The sequence below is a fragment of the Bubalus bubalis genome, chromosome 19, assembly GCF_019923935.1.
Source record: "Bubalus bubalis isolate 160015118507 breed Murrah chromosome 19, NDDB_SH_1, whole genome shotgun sequence".
In the NCBI taxonomy this organism is placed as follows: Eukaryota; Metazoa; Chordata; class Mammalia; order Artiodactyla; family Bovidae; genus Bubalus; species Bubalus bubalis.
The window spans coordinates 34,814,023-34,831,156 of NC_059175.1; the positions used below are offsets into that span (position 1 = coordinate 34,814,023).

Consider the following 17,134-nt stretch of genomic DNA (forward strand, 5'->3'; position numbering starts at 1 on the left):
GGTTTTTAAAGCGATTACAACTATATTACAAACTAATATATATAAAATAGATAAACAACAAGGTCCTACTATAGAGCACAGGGAACTATATTCAATATCCTGTAATTATCCATAATGGAAAAGAAAAAATTAAAACTATAAATATATTTCTAATTTCAAGTTTTACTGCAGTAGAAGACATCATTGGATTATAGAAAAGCTTGATCATTGCTTTTTTTAAAGAACTTGTCTTAACCTCCTTGTGTACAATATTGAGTCTTTTTAATAAAGATTGGATTAGGAACTTAATAGCGGCTTTCAAAGACTTGTCTTTGCACAGGGCTATAGAGTTCGGCTAAGGAAACAAATGATCTAATTGCATTCTCTCATGCTAAAAATGCCTACATAATGAGACTAGAAAATAGCAGATGCCACTGTGGAGTGACTCTAAAGACCAACTCTAAGGACCAACTAAAGTTCCTTTTATTTAATGACCATATATAATAAGGATCATAAAGAGAAGCTACAAATGGAGTCCCTTTCCAATCACTTAAATCCATTCATGTTTTCCTTAAGTGGTGGTGGTGGTTTAGTAGCTAAGTCATGTCCGACTCTTGCGATCCCACAGACTCTAGCCTGCCAGGCTCCTCTGTCCATGGAATTCTCCAGGCAAGAATACTGTAGTGGGTTGCCATTTCCTTCTCCATTTCCTTAAGTATTTAAATGTCAATTGCCTAGCGGACACAATTTTGCAACAGGTCATTAATTGTTCAGATGAGATTGCTCTAAATGCTAATGAAACCACTTGCTCAGTGAATCATCGATGCTGACTGTGAAGACTAATCAGAAACCTTTTTGTAGTTGAATATAAATATGATATCTCATAATGGGTCAGAAGGTTTCAGTGGAAGCCCAGCAAAGTGGCTAGTGATAAGGAACCATGTCCACTAGTTCGTGCGTGCATATTATGTCGCTTTAGTCATGTCCAACTCTTTCTGGCCCTGTGGACTGTAGCCCACTCTTCTGTCCATAGGATTCTCTAGGCAATAATATTGGAGTGGGTTACTATGCCCTCCTCCAGGGAATCTTCCTGACCCAGGGATCGAAGCCACATCTCTTACGTCTCCTGCATTGGCAGGTGGGTTCTTTACCACTAGCACCACCTGGGAAGCTCTACTAGCCCTAGTCTACTAGCTCATCTCATGCTCAATCTGTAGAGCTGTGTGGCACACCCACGATTTGTCATCTTAAGAAGGCAATGAAAACCAACAGGGATGGTGTACATGCAACAGGCCTGGGAGCAGGGAGGATTCCCATCTCATCAGCTTATTCTGAGAAAGTCTTCCCATAGCAAATTAAATTTTTGAGCAATTATTTGCCTTAAAGTCAAGGCTTGACCATGAGGTGATACTTGGTAACTATGAGTGCTAAGCAGGTTATAAATGGTAACTTAATGCAAAAGACAAATATTCAACACAATTTATTTTTTAAAAAATTTTATTGAAATATACTTAATTTACAATGTTGTGTTAATTTCTTACAATTTGTAGTCAAAGCTCTGAGAACTAGAAAACAGATACAGTTCACAGGCTTTTAGCACAACTGTTAGACAATATAGTACTCCCACTATTAAGTTAAATTCATTTAATTGGAAAGGATAGAGGGTTACCCAGTATTAGATTCACACTATCTTAAGCTGCAGATGAATAACACATTTTAACAGACACAGAGACAGATCTAATAAATGTCTTTATAGTCCAGAAAGCCAGAAAAATTATATAGATTGTCCTACTATATAAATTTATCATTTCAAATATGTTAAGCTCTTTGGGAAGTAGCGATTCCTTTGCTTCTATATTAATTGATGGTTTATTTAGTTAATGCATTTGTTGCCTTTATAAAATTTTTAAAGTAATGTATTTATTTTTTCCTGTCCTGTGTCTTCATTGCTGCAAGGGCTTTTCCCCAGTTGTGGCAAGTGAGGGCTACTCTCTAGTTGTGGTGTACAGGCTTGCCTTGTTGCCGAGCACAGGCTCTCAGGTTCGTGGGCTTCCGAAGGTGCAGCACTAGGACTCAGAAGTTGCAGGTCTCTGGCTCTAGAGCACAGGCTCAGGAGTCATGGCACATGGTGCCACAGTGGCTCAGTGCTTGCGCCACAGCATGTGGGATCTTCCTGGATCAGGGATCTAACCTGTGTCTCCTGCATTGGCAGGCAGATTCTTTACCACTGAGCCACCAGGAAAGGCCCATTAGATACCCAAACTATGCTGTTTAATCAGGCTAATAGTATAGGTTTATAGGAAACAACCGGAGAAGGCAATGGCACCCCACTCCAGTACTCTTGCCTGGAAAATCCCATGGACCGGGGAGCCTGGTGGGCTGCAGTCCATGGGGTCGCTGAGGGTCGGACACGACTGAGCGACTTCACTTTCACTTTTCACTTTCATGCGTTGGAGAAGGAAATGGCAACCCACTCCAGTATTCTTGCCTGGAAAATCCCATGGACGGGGGAGCCTGGTGGGCTGCCGTCTCTGGGGTCACACAGAGTCGGACACGACTGAAGCGACTTAGCCGCAGCAGCAGCATAGGAAACAACATACTGCATTAAATATTACTTCATGTAAATATAAAGTTAAGACACTGATTACTTCTTCAATCTTGTAGAAAAAATATCTAGATCAACAGTAAAAAAACAATCATGTTGGAACTGGACAAGAAAAGTATCATTTTTCTAGGCTCCTCACAAAGTCATTGGTTAATGCCACCTCAGGAACTTATCTTTTGAAAAAGAGAAAATAGTAAATGAAACATTCAAGACTTGGGCCTTTGAAAATGCGTATAATGACATAACCAGGACAATTTTCTTAAGTACCTTTTTTTTTTTATGCAGCTGGCACAAATTTGTCATTCCCTCCCCACCCACCGAGCTCTGGGATGATTTTAATATTAGCAGAGATGACTTAAGAAAACAATCCAGTGGACTATATGTGTTAGAAAATCTTCAAAGTCACTCTTTAAATCCCAGAGTAAACTTTTCGACATCTGTACAGATTAAGATGATACTTGAGATCTTTCCTTGTATTTCTTGATTACTACAACCAAGAAAGAAAACCAGTAACCTGTATCTTCATTTTCTAACAACTCTTAACTTCGTTCACTGAAACACCACCTCCATTTTAACTTAATTTGCAGAAATCACTTAAATGATTGCCAAACGTCTAATAGAAATTGACTTCCTGAAAACTTATTTAGATTATTAACATTTAATGTTTGGAATATATAGGAGTGGCTTTTACCTAAAGGCTTTAGTAGGTATGCTGCTGCTAAGTCGCTTCAGTCGTGTCCAACTCTGTGTGACCCCATAGACTGCAGTCCGTCTTGCCTAGAGGCTCCCCCATCCCTGGGATCCTCTAGGCAAGAACACTGGAGTGGGTTGCCATTTCCTTCTCCAATGAATGAAAGTGAAAACTGAAAGTGAAGTCACTCAGTCGTGTCTGACTCTTAGCGACCCCATGGACCCCATGGAGGAGCCCATCAGGCTCCTCTGTCCATGGGATTTTCCAGGCAAGAGTATTGGAGTGGGGTGCCATTGCCTTAGTATCCATGAATTACTCTTCCCAACTTGTGAATTATATATCAGGATTGCTAAGGTAGATGCCTAGAAGTGTTTGTGGAAGGGAGGACCAGTTAATGATGACGACTTACCTAATAGTAACAGGTTTAATTTGGCTGCTTTCATGTGGATTTATGTATAGAATTCATGAAACTAAGTGTCTCACCTATGTAGACTTTAGAAATGAAAGTCTGATATTAAGTGGTAGATTTTTTTTCTTGTAATTGGAACTTCCTGTGCTCATCTATCTCTGCAGTGAATGAACCATATATACATATTTTGATACTTGGAACACTTTACTACAGACATTGTTCAATGTAGTTGCTTCAACTGCCCAGCAATTAAAATCCCAAAACTGTTTCGTTTAGCATGAATTAGTGTGCTGCTGTTTAGAATTTTTCCACCCCTTGGTTTAAAAATGCATTGATTTATCCCTATATACTTATTTGGTCCAATACCATTTCCCAAAAGATGAGGGAATAATGATGGAGTGTGAACCTTAGTTCAAGGATGCTTGTGCATTTCCACTACTTCCTCCATCTCACTCTGCAGCAACTTCTTAGACTATCTGTGTGCTCACAAGTTCAGAGCAGGTGGTCTAGCTATTTCAGTCCATTTTTAGAACCTGTCACCTAAATTTTCAACACTTGGGTAATATTAATATATCATTGCAAGAAGCAAGAAAGCAAGTTGGTAGGTTCACCTTTCTGCTTATCTAACAGAACTTGCAATTACCTAGGGATTTCTTATCGGTTAACTTATCTAATTTTGCCAGTAACCAAGAAGTAAGCAAATGAGTGTAAATGCATATTTCTTCCAGATGAGTTCCCCTGACCTTTTAGATTTCATTCTGGTGACTTCCTAACCTTCAGCAAGGTAGATTGCTGATGTTGGGAGAGGAGAGGGCTGGTTATCAGGTTGCTGTTTCTCTGTCAACCTGAAATTCAACAAATATTAATAGATAGAAAATTCTTTTTTATTTTTAAATGACTCATTTTTCCTTTATCTTATTTAAAAGCAACCAGATCTTCCTAAAGGAAATCAGCTAAATCATGAAGCATCACTCTTAGAGTGATAACTGATATATCAAGTACACAGGTAATAGTTAACAGTAAGTTAACTTACTGAATCACTGTGCTATACACTTGATACTAACACCACATTGAAAATCAACTATACTACAATAAATAAAATAATGTAAAAGTAGTGCATACATATATGCATCAAATGATATGTAGTAGAATGTTCATAGAAGCCCAATTCATAACAGCTCCAAATTGGATAAAATTTGTGGTATATTCATATAAAGAGATATGTGGTAATGATAGTGAACAAGATACAACATAGCTGGAACTTCATAAATGTTGTGTTGAGTAAAATAAAGCAGATGCAGAAGCAAGAAAAAAATTAAATAAATAAATAAATAAAATACAGGTGCTTCTAAATAATGTATTTTTTTTTCTTGAATTCTTCTAACATTCAAAATGACTCGTCTGCCTTTCAAGGTGACTGTTGTAACGGCAATCAAGTAGAAAGTGGGACCTGTTTACCAGTTAAGATTTATGTGTACAAGAACCATAGGCAAAATCACAGAGGGGCGCAAATGTGTAAACCATGTATCCTGAAGTCCATGTGCTGCGTGTACTACATGGCTGGGCTGACTTCATTCAGGATTACTTCATTTGGGAACGAGAAAGCACAAATTGATGCTGTGTGTTCTAGGAAACAAACTGCTAAGTTTCATCTGTATGATTTATTTAAAAGCTAGCTTGAAATTAGGAAGAGGGATGAGTTTTGTTAAATGAACTTGGGAAGGATAGATATGAGAGCAATCAAGTATTTACTGGTCAATTGGGGAAAGTATACCTAGATATGAGGGAAGATTATTGAAGAAGGTGTGAATAGTGTTCAGTTCAGTTCAGTCACTCAGTCGTGTCCAACTCTTTGTGAACCCATGAATTGCAGCATGCCAGGCCTCCCTGTCCATCACCATCTCCCGGAGTTCACTCAAACTCATGTCCATTGAGTCGGTGATGCCATCCAGCCATCTCATCCTCTGTCATCCCCTTCTCCTCCTGCCCCCAATCCCTCCCAGCATCAGAGTCTTTTCCAATGAGTCAAGTCTTCACATGAGGTGGCCAAAGTACTGGAGTTTCAGCTTTAACATCATTCCTTCCAAAGAACATACACTTAGAAATCAAATGTACGACACTCCTTTTCCCTTGTTCTGATTTATTAGTATTTTGACTACATTTTCTTGAAAGGGACAAACATAATATCCACTGTGCATTTAGGTGCCAAATTCAAAGTAAAAATCATATGTTTCTGTGATTTTGTACCAGCTCCATAATGCTTCTCAAATTACTTCCCCAGAGGCCCTGCAATAGAAGAATTTCAGATGCTTCCATGTTAGTAGTTTGGTCCTTAAAGAAAAAAAAAAAAAAAAACCTTAAAAATATTTCATAGATTGCTTATTCTCTATTCTAAAGAGAGTATTCTACTCTCTTCCTTTGCCCTTAGGATGGGAGGGAAGCAGAATGAAATATAGTATCTTTTACTATCTAATAATATGAAGTAAAGTTCTTCTGAATTCAGATTTTAAAACTACAGCTCGGTGTCCCCAGCCTTACCGTGACACCGTGATGACTTTTGTCCCTGAAGCAAGGGCGCTGGTGACCGAGGCAGGGGCTGCTGTCTCTGGTCCCGCCAGACTGTCCAGGGTCAGGGGAGAAGTGCTCTGCAGGGCCCTATCGTGTCCCCACAGGCCCTCAAGTCACACAGCTCTTTCAGTGCGCTCATACGTACCACCCACCAGCCAGGGTATTGTGTGTTCAAAAGTCTATTCAGTCATAACCGTATGGACTGTAGCCCGCCGGGCTCCTCTGTCCACAGGATTCTCCAGGCAAGAATACTGGAGTGGATTGCCATGCCCTCCTCCAGGGGATCTCTCCGACCCAGGAAGATCTCTTATGTCTCTGGCATTGGGAGGTGGGTTCTTTACCACTAGCACCACCTGAACCAAGGTACTGAAGCTTGCCCAAAGTGCCAGCATGTCTTCCTGACTGGGTTAGCTGGGGACCCTGACATTGGAGCCCAGTCTTTTTTTGAAGGGTGGGGTGGAGGAGAGGGGGCGTTGCACTGGGTCTTCATTGCTGTGCTTTCTCTGGGTGTAGCGAGCATGGGCTACTCTTCATTGTGGTGCACAGGCTTCTCATTGTGGTGGCTTCCCTTGCTGTGGAGCACGGGCTCTAGGCACGAAGCCCTCAGCGCTGCAGCGTGTGGGCTCTGTGATTATGGTGTGCGGCCCCAGGACGCGTGGGCATCAGTAGCTGCAGCACAGTGACTTAGTTGCCCTGAGGCATGGGGAATCTTCCCAGAGCAGGGATCAAACCCGGGTCCCCTGCACTGGCAGGTGGATCCCCATCCATGGTGTCACCAGGAAAGTCCTGAGCCCTGGGCTTGAATCTAGCCTTCGTATTTTTTATCTGTTCCTCAGACATAAGGAGTTTTCCCTCCCCTTCTTCCCATACCTCCCCCCACATTCCCACTCCATGTTGGACCACTTCAATCCACTGGCCGTTTCCCAGACATGTCTTACCTTGATAAACAAATTTACCTACTAAGTTGCCAGCTACCTCTGAGCCTAAAGCCCAAGGTGTATGGAGAAGGGTAACCTTTGTTTCCAAGCCCCTCCTACCCCCTCAAAAGGCATAATTTCCTTTCCTCCAGAACAGTGGATTCCTAAGTGGCGCTAGTGGTAAAGAACCTACCTCCCAATGTAGGAGACATAAGAGATCTTCCTGGGTCGGGGAGATCCCCTGGAGGAGGGCATGGCAATCCACTCCAGCGTTCTTGCCTGGAGAATCCCTTTCCTTAGAATTAATGAGAATCACTCATGGCTCCTTCCATAGGTGATTCGTTCTCTCTCTAATAGAGAAGCAGCTAATAAGGTGGTTCAAGATGGTGCTTAATGACCCATCTGTGAACTTGACTCGAGGGTGCAATCATCACCTCTCTTGCCCACATAGCTCCTGAGGCATGAGTGAAAGCAGATGTTAATGTTGAGACAGTCATACTCTTTAAGGTCAATTAATCCAATCCTAAGCATCATGTATCCGTATTCACAAAAACTCTACATGGTCCATAGACCACAGAGATATTCCAAGTACCTTCTTTCCTAGAGTTTGACTAGGTGTAAGGAGAGTGTCTAGAGTCAGGTTGCTGTGTCTTTGTTTGCACAAGCATATTGACTTGTGCCCAGCTTGCACAAGTTACTCAGTGAATCTACACATTCTACCTTTTCTAATCCTAGTAAAGTCTTCAAATAAATCATTGCACTTGTAAAATTGATCATCTACAATACTTCAGTTCACCTTGTGAGTAATTTTTAGACATTTTTAGTGAACTGGTTGCATTGCACAGTCTAGGGAATAGGCCTTCATTCAGACAATAACATATCAGATATTATATATCTGTTATTATTCAGATAATAACATTAAGCCTATTTGGGGGGCTTCCCAGATGGCACTAGTGGTCAAGAACTAGCCTGCCAATGCTGGAGACATAAGAGACTCAGGTTCAACCGCTGGGTTGGGAAGATCCCCTGGAGGAGGGCACAGCCAACAGCTCCAATATTCTTGCCTGGAGAATCCTATGGACAGAGGAGCCTGGAGGGCTACAATCCTCGGGGTCACGAAGAGTCAGACACGACTGAAGTGACACATACAAGCCTGTTTTTAAAGTCTTAAACTCTCCTAAACACTTTTATTATGATGACTGTTCTTTAGGCTCAGTTAGGAAATACTCCTAATAAAAACTTATTTTAAAAACAAAATGGGTGGAGGTGGGTACAAAATTGAGAGGTCATAATGAGTCAAGAATATTGGAAGTTGCCAACTGAAGAACTCAAACTTCCTACCAGGCTTTAGAAAAAATAACTAAAAGGCCAAGTACTTAGTAGCAGAGAATGTACTGAAATAATGTGAATTCTTTGATCTGTGAGTTGCGTCTCGAGCCTAGCCAAGTACTTTCTTCCAAGCAACCAAATTAGCATTTGTGAGCTAGTTTGACCAGGTAGGACTCCAGCTACCCAGCAAAAGAGGATCTAGTGATACCCTATCATTAGACCCCATAAACTCTTTTTTCTGTTTTGGTTCAGAAAACATCGATTCAAGCTATTCTTCTAATTTATCTTCCTGTTCTTTGGTATATCTATTAATTAGTTCTTGGTTCAGTCTCAATATAATGGGACTTGTATGGACTTCTTAAAAATAATTTTTTTTTTTTTTTAAAAAACAGACTCATACACTCTAAAAATAGGACACTCTAGTCTCATTTTAGGATCTAGATTTTTCCTGGTACCAACTCTTATCTACAACCAGCTGTTTAACAGTTAGACAAGTTATATATTCTTTCTCGCCCTCAGTTTCTTAATCCTTATAATGAAAGGGTATGACGAAATTATTCCCTAGGTTTCTTGCCGTTCAGTAGTTTAACCCACTTGGTATTTATTTCTTTAAGGCAACAAAGGGATTGTGGAAGTTAGACTTATCCCTCAAACTTGTCAGTGCTTTAGAATCATCTGTGAATCTTTAAAATATATTGGTGCTTGCATCTCTTTCCACATAGATTCCAACTTAATGGATCTGGGTGTGTCACGGACTTGGACATTTTAAGAGGTCCTCATAAAAGTCTCCCAGGATGTGAGGTAGACCATTTACGCTGCGAGTGGTGATAATGGAGACCTAGATTTGACTCGGAATTCATTAGAACAGGCCTCTCTGGTAACTTAGTGTAGCTTTTATTCCCATAGTCCTACTCCTGTCAGATGTGTGTGTGTTAGTCACTCAGTCATGTCCGACTTTTTGTGACCCCATGGGCTGTATTTCACCAGGCTCCTCTGCCCATGGGATTCTCCAAGCAAGAATACCAGAATGGATACAGTTCCCTTCTCCAGGGGATCTTCCCGATCTAGGGATTGAACCCGGGTCTCCTGCATTTCAGGCAAATTCTTTACCATCAAGCCACCAGGGAAGCCCATTCCTGTCAGAACCTACCTTCTACAGTCACAAAGCCAGAGTTGGACAGGAGGTGGTTCTAACAGTGTTTCTACTTACTAGCTATTTACTTATTGGTCCCACTTGTTCTAAAATCATTTAAGCACTTGGTGTGGAAAAGCAATGTCAACTACAACACAAGACTGCATACCTGACACATAGTCCACGGCTTGCTACAGTCCATGGGGTTGCAGAGAGTTGGACATGACTGAGTGACTGAACTGAACTGTCCATGAAACCGACATGTGATTTAATCATAGTTGCCACTTGTTGAGAGCTTTCTGTATTCAAGGCACTGAGATCTCTACATCAGTTATTATTGATTTCTTATAACAATACTACAAATTATATTCCCATTTTACAGGTGAAGAAATGAATATTAGATAGATTGACTCAAACCATAGAGCTAGAAAGTAGTGAAAATGTGAAAGACTTCTTAGCCTGAACTCTGACCTGCTACACTATCTGGCCTCTTTCCCAAATTAACTGTCTGGGGAACTTTTAACTCTGGTCTGACTTGGTTTCAAAGGCTGGGAGAAGTTTTCCAGTTCAGAGCTTTCTAAGTCCTATCTTTCTGCAGCATCCTTCCCAGGGGTTACAGACAATGATATGTGCTCTCTGTAAATGCCTAACCAGTGCGTACCTCCTCGACTCAGGCACGTTTTGTTCCTGAGGCCCCTACAGCAGTGTCAGCATTTACAAGAAAATCTCCTAAGGACTCCTTTTCAATGTGTGTTAACATAGTCTCATTTCCCCAATTAAATAGTCTGCAAAAATCTTACTGTCTACTCAGCTTGGTCTTTGCAGAGTAGAATCAGTTTTCCTAAAAGCATAGGGATTCAGGCAGTTAAGGGAGACTAGTTTTGCACCAAATGTCAGAAACTTGGCTGCATCATTTCTGGCAAGGTCCCTTATTCTCAAAAGGCTACTTTGAAGATAGTGCTGAAGGCTGTTTGCTGCCCTCTTGGACCCTGAGATGTGCCCTAGAGGTTAATATTTCACATGTCCTAGTTCAGGATCTCAGCTGAGACAGCAAAAGGTTCCAAAGGACAGGGAAGCACACTTCTGACCCTTCCAAAGTGCTAGACACTAGCAAAGACATCGATGTTGCTTCGTCCTTGATTCTCCTTAACTCCCTTTCCTGTGTCTGTTTTATGTGGCTCTTTCTGGAAAGTTAACTGATATGTGAAAGTCCATGGGATTATGACTCTGAAAGCAGCTGGAAAAATACAGGTTAACATCAGTGGAATTAAAAAAAAAGATAAGAACAGCAGCATATATAAAAAGAAAGGGAACACAGATCATGTTCAATTAAAGCCCATCAGCTAATTAGTGATTGATCTTGTGTTACTCAGTCTATTTCAGTATTCATAAGATGGAGACACATTCTATTCACAGAGCTGCCAGGACAAGTGTTCGAAGGGCTTGGTAGGTCTGGGGTTTGTACTATTCCCCTTAACATTAAAAACAGGTCCTCTATCATTTGTAGAATGGGGCCACCTTTAAATAAGTTTTTAACTCAAGTTATTCCTTTTACCAGCATTGAGACTGATCAGGAAAATTCCTATCTGCTCCGAATAATAGGTAAAAAGATAGACTGGGAGGGAGGTGGCAAACTCGTGTCATGATGTTGCTTTAGAACCCCGTAGTCATTCATTAGAATCGTTGCTGATGCCAATACTGTTCCTCCTGATGGAAAAGGTGAGGAAGAAAAGGAAGCACCAGGCAAATTTGTCCCTGCACAAGTGTGTCCCTAGGCTCAGTATTGCAAGGTTCTAAATATTTGCATGAATCACTTTAAGTGCTGAATAAACTATAACAGATTGTTTTCTAGTGCAAAGGACATAGTCATCTTAAGGTGACTCACACAATCTTCTGGTATACATTTCTCAGAACTTTCTCAGAAACCAAAAAATGTTGCAAAATGTCTCCTGATCATCTGATTCTTGTGCTGTGGAAAGGGGAAGTCCCCACATGGTTTGCATGAAGTCCAAAATCCAAGTTAGAGATCTTCACTCAAATGAAGCTCATTTTTTTGACTTAACATAGTTTTCATTTACAACTTTATATTCTGTATTAGACCTTAAAAGGGGGTCAAAATATATAGTAACTTTAGATTCTCGTCTGTTTTCAGATGTATCATCTTATTTCTCTTCTCGGGCATCTAAAGAAGTAAACAGATCATTCTTAAGAACTAGACTAACAAACCAGCTAGGTTTAGATGGAGTAGGGGGAGTGGGGCAGTCCGTGTGACTTTCTAATTATGTTTTTGGACTTTATTAGTAATCCATGTTTTATGATAGCATCCTTTGTGTGTGTTTCCTGATTAACTTTTGGTCCTTAGTCAGAAGGACTATCCTTGCTGGTTGACCTACACACCCAGTGGTTCTCCTTTAAAAATAAAAGTTAAAAATCTTTTTTACCTTACTAGAGCTTTAAAATAGATGCCTTTTTTTTTTTTAAACGATACCCTAATTTGGGAAAGCAGTCACAGGAAATGGTAGGGCCTCTTCTCGTCCTCAGCTTCCTTTTTCAGGCCCAAAGCCTTCCCAAAAATCAATTCATTATAAAACCTATTAGAGATTTTATGAGCACAGTTGACAATTCTGTAACATTGTTGGAAGGAGTATGCATTTGAAATTTTAAACCCTGGATTTAAGTTGATTATTTGTACAGAGGGACCTTAGTCTGGAAGCAAGACTTCCTCTGTCTCCCCCAGGTCAAATGGTAACTTGGGCATTTGGGAGATCTGTGATGAGGGAATTTCTCTTTAAAGCTGTGGAGAAAGGTGAGTGTTTATCACTCTCTTATACACATAACTAGTTGTATGCTTTGGCTAAAAATTTTTCGGTAAACCTTTAATGTTTCTTTATAAAGAGATTTATCTTTGAGTCTTGGAGCCTGTGGGCAAAATCTACCTTCCAATCATTTCAGGGAGCACAGATAACTTTTAAATTGTATGGCCTGCAATAGAGACCTGCCCTTGGCTATTACAACCCAACAGACACATCCTTTTTCTTCAAAAAAAAATATGCTAAGATGCTAAAGGAACGTTTTATACCTTTTTTTTTTTTTTTCTCCCCTGCTCCTTGTAACTGCTCATCCCCAAACCGTGAAAGGATATAGTCAAAGAATACCAAGTACCTTAAAACAATCCTAATGCTATGAATGTTGAACTTCAGTGTCTAACAAAAGAAATTTTTGCTGTAAAACCTGGTAGCACCACTCACTGTAGACCTCTTCCATTTTGAAAGCTGTCTGCTGACACCAGATTTAATGCCTGGTCTTGAGTTATAACGTTGTTACGTCTTGTATCATTTTTATGACTAAACCACACACCACCATTCCCTCTCCCAAGCCCCCTCAAAATGCTTTGTGGCATTTCTCAAATTCCTTTAAAATACTCGCTTTTGAATAAAATTTGCCATGTTTAATGAGCTAAGACTTTTCTTGTCAGCAATAATATCCTATAGAAAAATATGATATTAGACTTCAAAGATGGGGCAACAGATTCTTATGCCAGGTTCTTTCCTGCCAGAATTGAGCAGGAAGGAGTGGAAGTCTTCAGGGACAAGCAAGTAACAGGAATGGTTAGGAAAAGAGAGAGAAGGCAGCTCTGCTAATTCAAAAAGGAAAGGAGTCAAAAAGGAAAAAATTTCTGAAAGAGATGAGAAATATTGGGGTTTCTATATAAGAATGAAAGAAAAGGATATTAAAGATATGCAGGAATATGAATTGGAACAAACTCTGGAAGATAGTGAAGGACAGGGGAACCTGGTGTACTGCAGTTCATGGGGTTGCAAAGAGTCAGACACGACTTAGCGACTGAACGACAGAAACAAATGGGGTAAAACATTTGGTATAAAATGACAACGTCTCATCTTTGTCCTAAGTGCAAGGTTAAGTGGGAAAGCTTTACTTTAAAATTAAGAATGCCATCATTAAGAAAAAATTCAGATTATCCTAATTCAATGAACATAAGCCATGGACTGGAGCTCCAAGATTGTCATGGGAGCAAAAAATGGGGGGAAAGGGGGCTCACAAAAAGGTATAGATGTGTGATGCATGCAGTCAGGTATGCTCAAAAGAATGAAAGCAAAGTAACTGGATTTGGTCAGAAGAGCCATTAGTAGTTGGAGCTGACTTTCTGAGATTAGCATTAAGATGAATAGTTCTTCAAGAGGAAGAGAGCACCAATTTTAGATGTTTAAATCATGAAGCAGTAACTGGAGGACTGTGGGGTCACATGGAAGTGTTTTCCTTATTTCTAAGATACGATGAGCAACTAAGAAAGGAAAGGGCCCAAGGGGAGAAGCTGAGGATGCAGGAGGATGGATGTTGATGTTTCTCCTTAGATCAGAGCTTGGTCTCACTGCCTGATGTTAACATGGGGAAATATCCTCTTGATTTGAAAGAAGAGCATTATTATTGGCTTCCTGAAATTAGAAGACTAGGAATATGACTAGGAGATTTATCACATTGCTGGAAAATAAATCTTGGAACCACTTGAAATCAACCAAGACACACACAAAAACAGAGGTGTTGTATTAGTTTCCAAGGGCTGCCGTAACAAATTACCAAAAACTGGGTTACTTGAAACAACAGGAATTTATTCTCTCATGGTCCTGGAAGCCAGAAGCCCCAAATCAATACGTCATCAGGGTTTATTCCTTCTGAAGGTGCTGAGAGAGTACTCATTGCACATCTGTCTCTTAGCATCTGGGGGACATTGGCCATCCTGGCATTCCTGATTTGTAGATGCATCAATCCAATATCTACCTCTGTATTCACATCACCTCTGCAGTGTGTCTCGGTACTTCTAATCTCCCCTTGCCTTTCTTTTATAATGACATTTGTTATGGAATTTAGTTCAGTTTAGTTCAGTTCAGTTCAGTAGCTCAGTCGTGTCCGACTCTTTTCGACCCCATGAATCACAGCACGCCAGGCCTCCCTGTCCATCACCAACTCCCAGAGTTCACTCAGACTCACATCCATCGAGTCAGTGATGCCATCCAGCCATCTCATCCTCTGTTGTCCCCTTCTCCTCCTGCCCCCAATCCCTCCCAGCATCAGAGTCTTTTCCAATGAGTCAACTCTTCACATGAGGTGGCCAAAGTACTGGAGTTTCAGCTTTAGCATCAGTCCTTCCAAAGAAATCCCAGGCTGATCTCCTTCAGAATGGACTGGTTGGATCTCCTTGCAGTCCAAGGGACTCTCAAGAGTCTTCTCCAACACCACAGTTCAAAAGCATCAATTCTTCGGCGCTCAGCCCTCTTCACAGTCCAACTCTCACATCCATACATGACCACTGGAAAAACCATAGCCTTGACTAGATAGACCTTTGTTGGCAAAGTAATGTCTCTGCTTTTGAACATGCTATCTAGGTTGGTCATAACTTTCCTTCCAAGGAGTAAGCATCTTTTAATTTCATGGCTGCAGTCACCATCTGCAGTGATTTTGGAATTTAGGACCCTCCCAAATCAAGGATGATCACAACTCAAGAGCCTCCACTTGATAACAGTTACAAATAACCTTTACTTAGATAAGGTCACATACAAAGGTTCAGGGGCCAGGACTTGGGTGTATCTTTTTTGCAGGGAGGTGAGGGACACGACAAGTATATAATAGAACATCTCTGTGGCCAACATGAGGTTTCCCATATGAGACTCATCAGTGTAGCATTTGAGGAACTCTGGCTTGGAGCCAGACAGCCTGGATTGGAGACCTGGTTTTAACTCAGCAGCTGCGTTGTTTAAAACCTCTGTGCCTTGGCTTTCCCTCTGGAAAAGTGAAATAATACTGCATCATACTACTCACAGGGTTACCATGAGTGTTATGGAGTTAATGCAGTTAAAGGGCTAATAGTACCTGGCCCCCAACTAAGTCATGGCTAAATAGGACTTCAAGTCCCCTAATGTTGTTACCTGTAAATAGACTGTCTCCCCAGGTACCTACCAGTCAGGTGTCTTTGAAGAAAATCAATTATTTTATGTATGTGTGTGTGTATGTGTTTCAAAAGACTGTTAAAATCGCAAAGAATGAAACTAGCTTTGGGGGTGAGACCAGTGGACGAGCCCTTAAGTGTTCTTCACAGGATTACACACTGTGAGTGGCTTTTCTCTGCCTTTTGTCTTCAGTTCACATAGAAAATTAACCTTCCCTAGCTCTCTCTGGTGCAGTATAGAAATGTTCACTCCTGAGAGGTGAAAGAACCTTTTTAAATGTTAACTCACTTCGGTGTGCTTACAATGACTTCGCTTTTTTGTTTTACCCACTCCAGTACTCTCGCCTGGAAACTCCCATGGACGGAGGAGCCTGGTAGGCTTCACTCCATGGGGTCGCTAAGAGTCGGACACAACTGAGCGACTTCGCTTTGACTTTCACTTTCATGCATTGGAGAAGGAAATGGCAACCCACTCCAGTGTTCTTGCCTGGAGAATCCCAGGGACAGGGGAGCCTGGTGGGCTGCCGTCTATGGGGTCACACAGAGTCGGACACGACTGAAGTGACTTAGCAGCAGCAGCAGCTGTGATACATGGGGGAGCTTTATGGAGAACTAAACTGTTTTGTGTGCTGAGTTGTGTCTGACTCTTTGCAACCCAATGGGCTGTAACCTGCTAGGTTCCTCTGTCCATGGAATTTTGCAGGCAAGAATACTGGAGTGGGTTACTATTCCAGGGGATCTTCCCCACCCAAGGATCAAACCTACGTCCCTCGTGTCTCCTGCATTAGTAGGTTGATTCTTTACCACTGTGCCACCTGGGAAGCTGTTTAAAGGATAATAATGCTAAATAATAGCACAAACTATGTTCACTCAGTGAGAACATTTTTTTGACAGTTAAAAAATGTTGTAATTTTTATTTATTTGGCTGTGCTGGTTCTCATTTGTGGCATGCAGCATCTTTGGTGTGGCATGCTGCAGCATGTAAGCTCTTAGCTGTGGCATGTGGGATCTAATTCCCTGACCAAATATTGAACCTGTGCCCCCTGCAGTGGGAGCCCAGAATCTTAACCACTGGACCACCAGGGAAGCCCCTACATGTGACATATTTTGATCCCTAACTTTAATACTAGCTTTTTATCCAAAGTTCCAATACAAATTTCTTAGCCAGATAATAACAGTTTTTATTTTATTGAGATATAGTTGATTTACAACATTATATGTTTAAGATGTACAGCATAGTGATTCACAATTTTTAAAGATTATACTCAGTTTATAGTTATTATAAAATATTGGCTGTATTTCCCATCTATACAATATATCCTTGTAGCTTGTTTATTTTGTACATAGGAGTCGTACCTATAGTCGCAGTTCAGTTCAGTCGCTCAGTCGTGTCCGACTCTTTGTGACCCCATGAATCGCAGCATGCCAGGCCTCCCTGTCCATCACCAACTCCCAGAGTTCATTCAGACTCACATCCATCAAGTCAGTGATGCCATCCAGCCATCTCATCCTCTGTCGTCCCCTTCTCCTCTTGCCCCCTAT

General features: G+C 41.0%; 1 protein-coding gene across 3 annotated transcripts in view; it reads left to right on the forward strand.

Annotated features, from left to right (window-relative positions):
• DAB2 (DAB adaptor protein 2) overlaps positions 1 to 17,134 on the forward strand; it is a 60,201-nt gene that overhangs the window by 16,892 nt on the left and 26,175 nt on the right. The gene's annotated exons all lie outside the window — the stretch shown is intronic.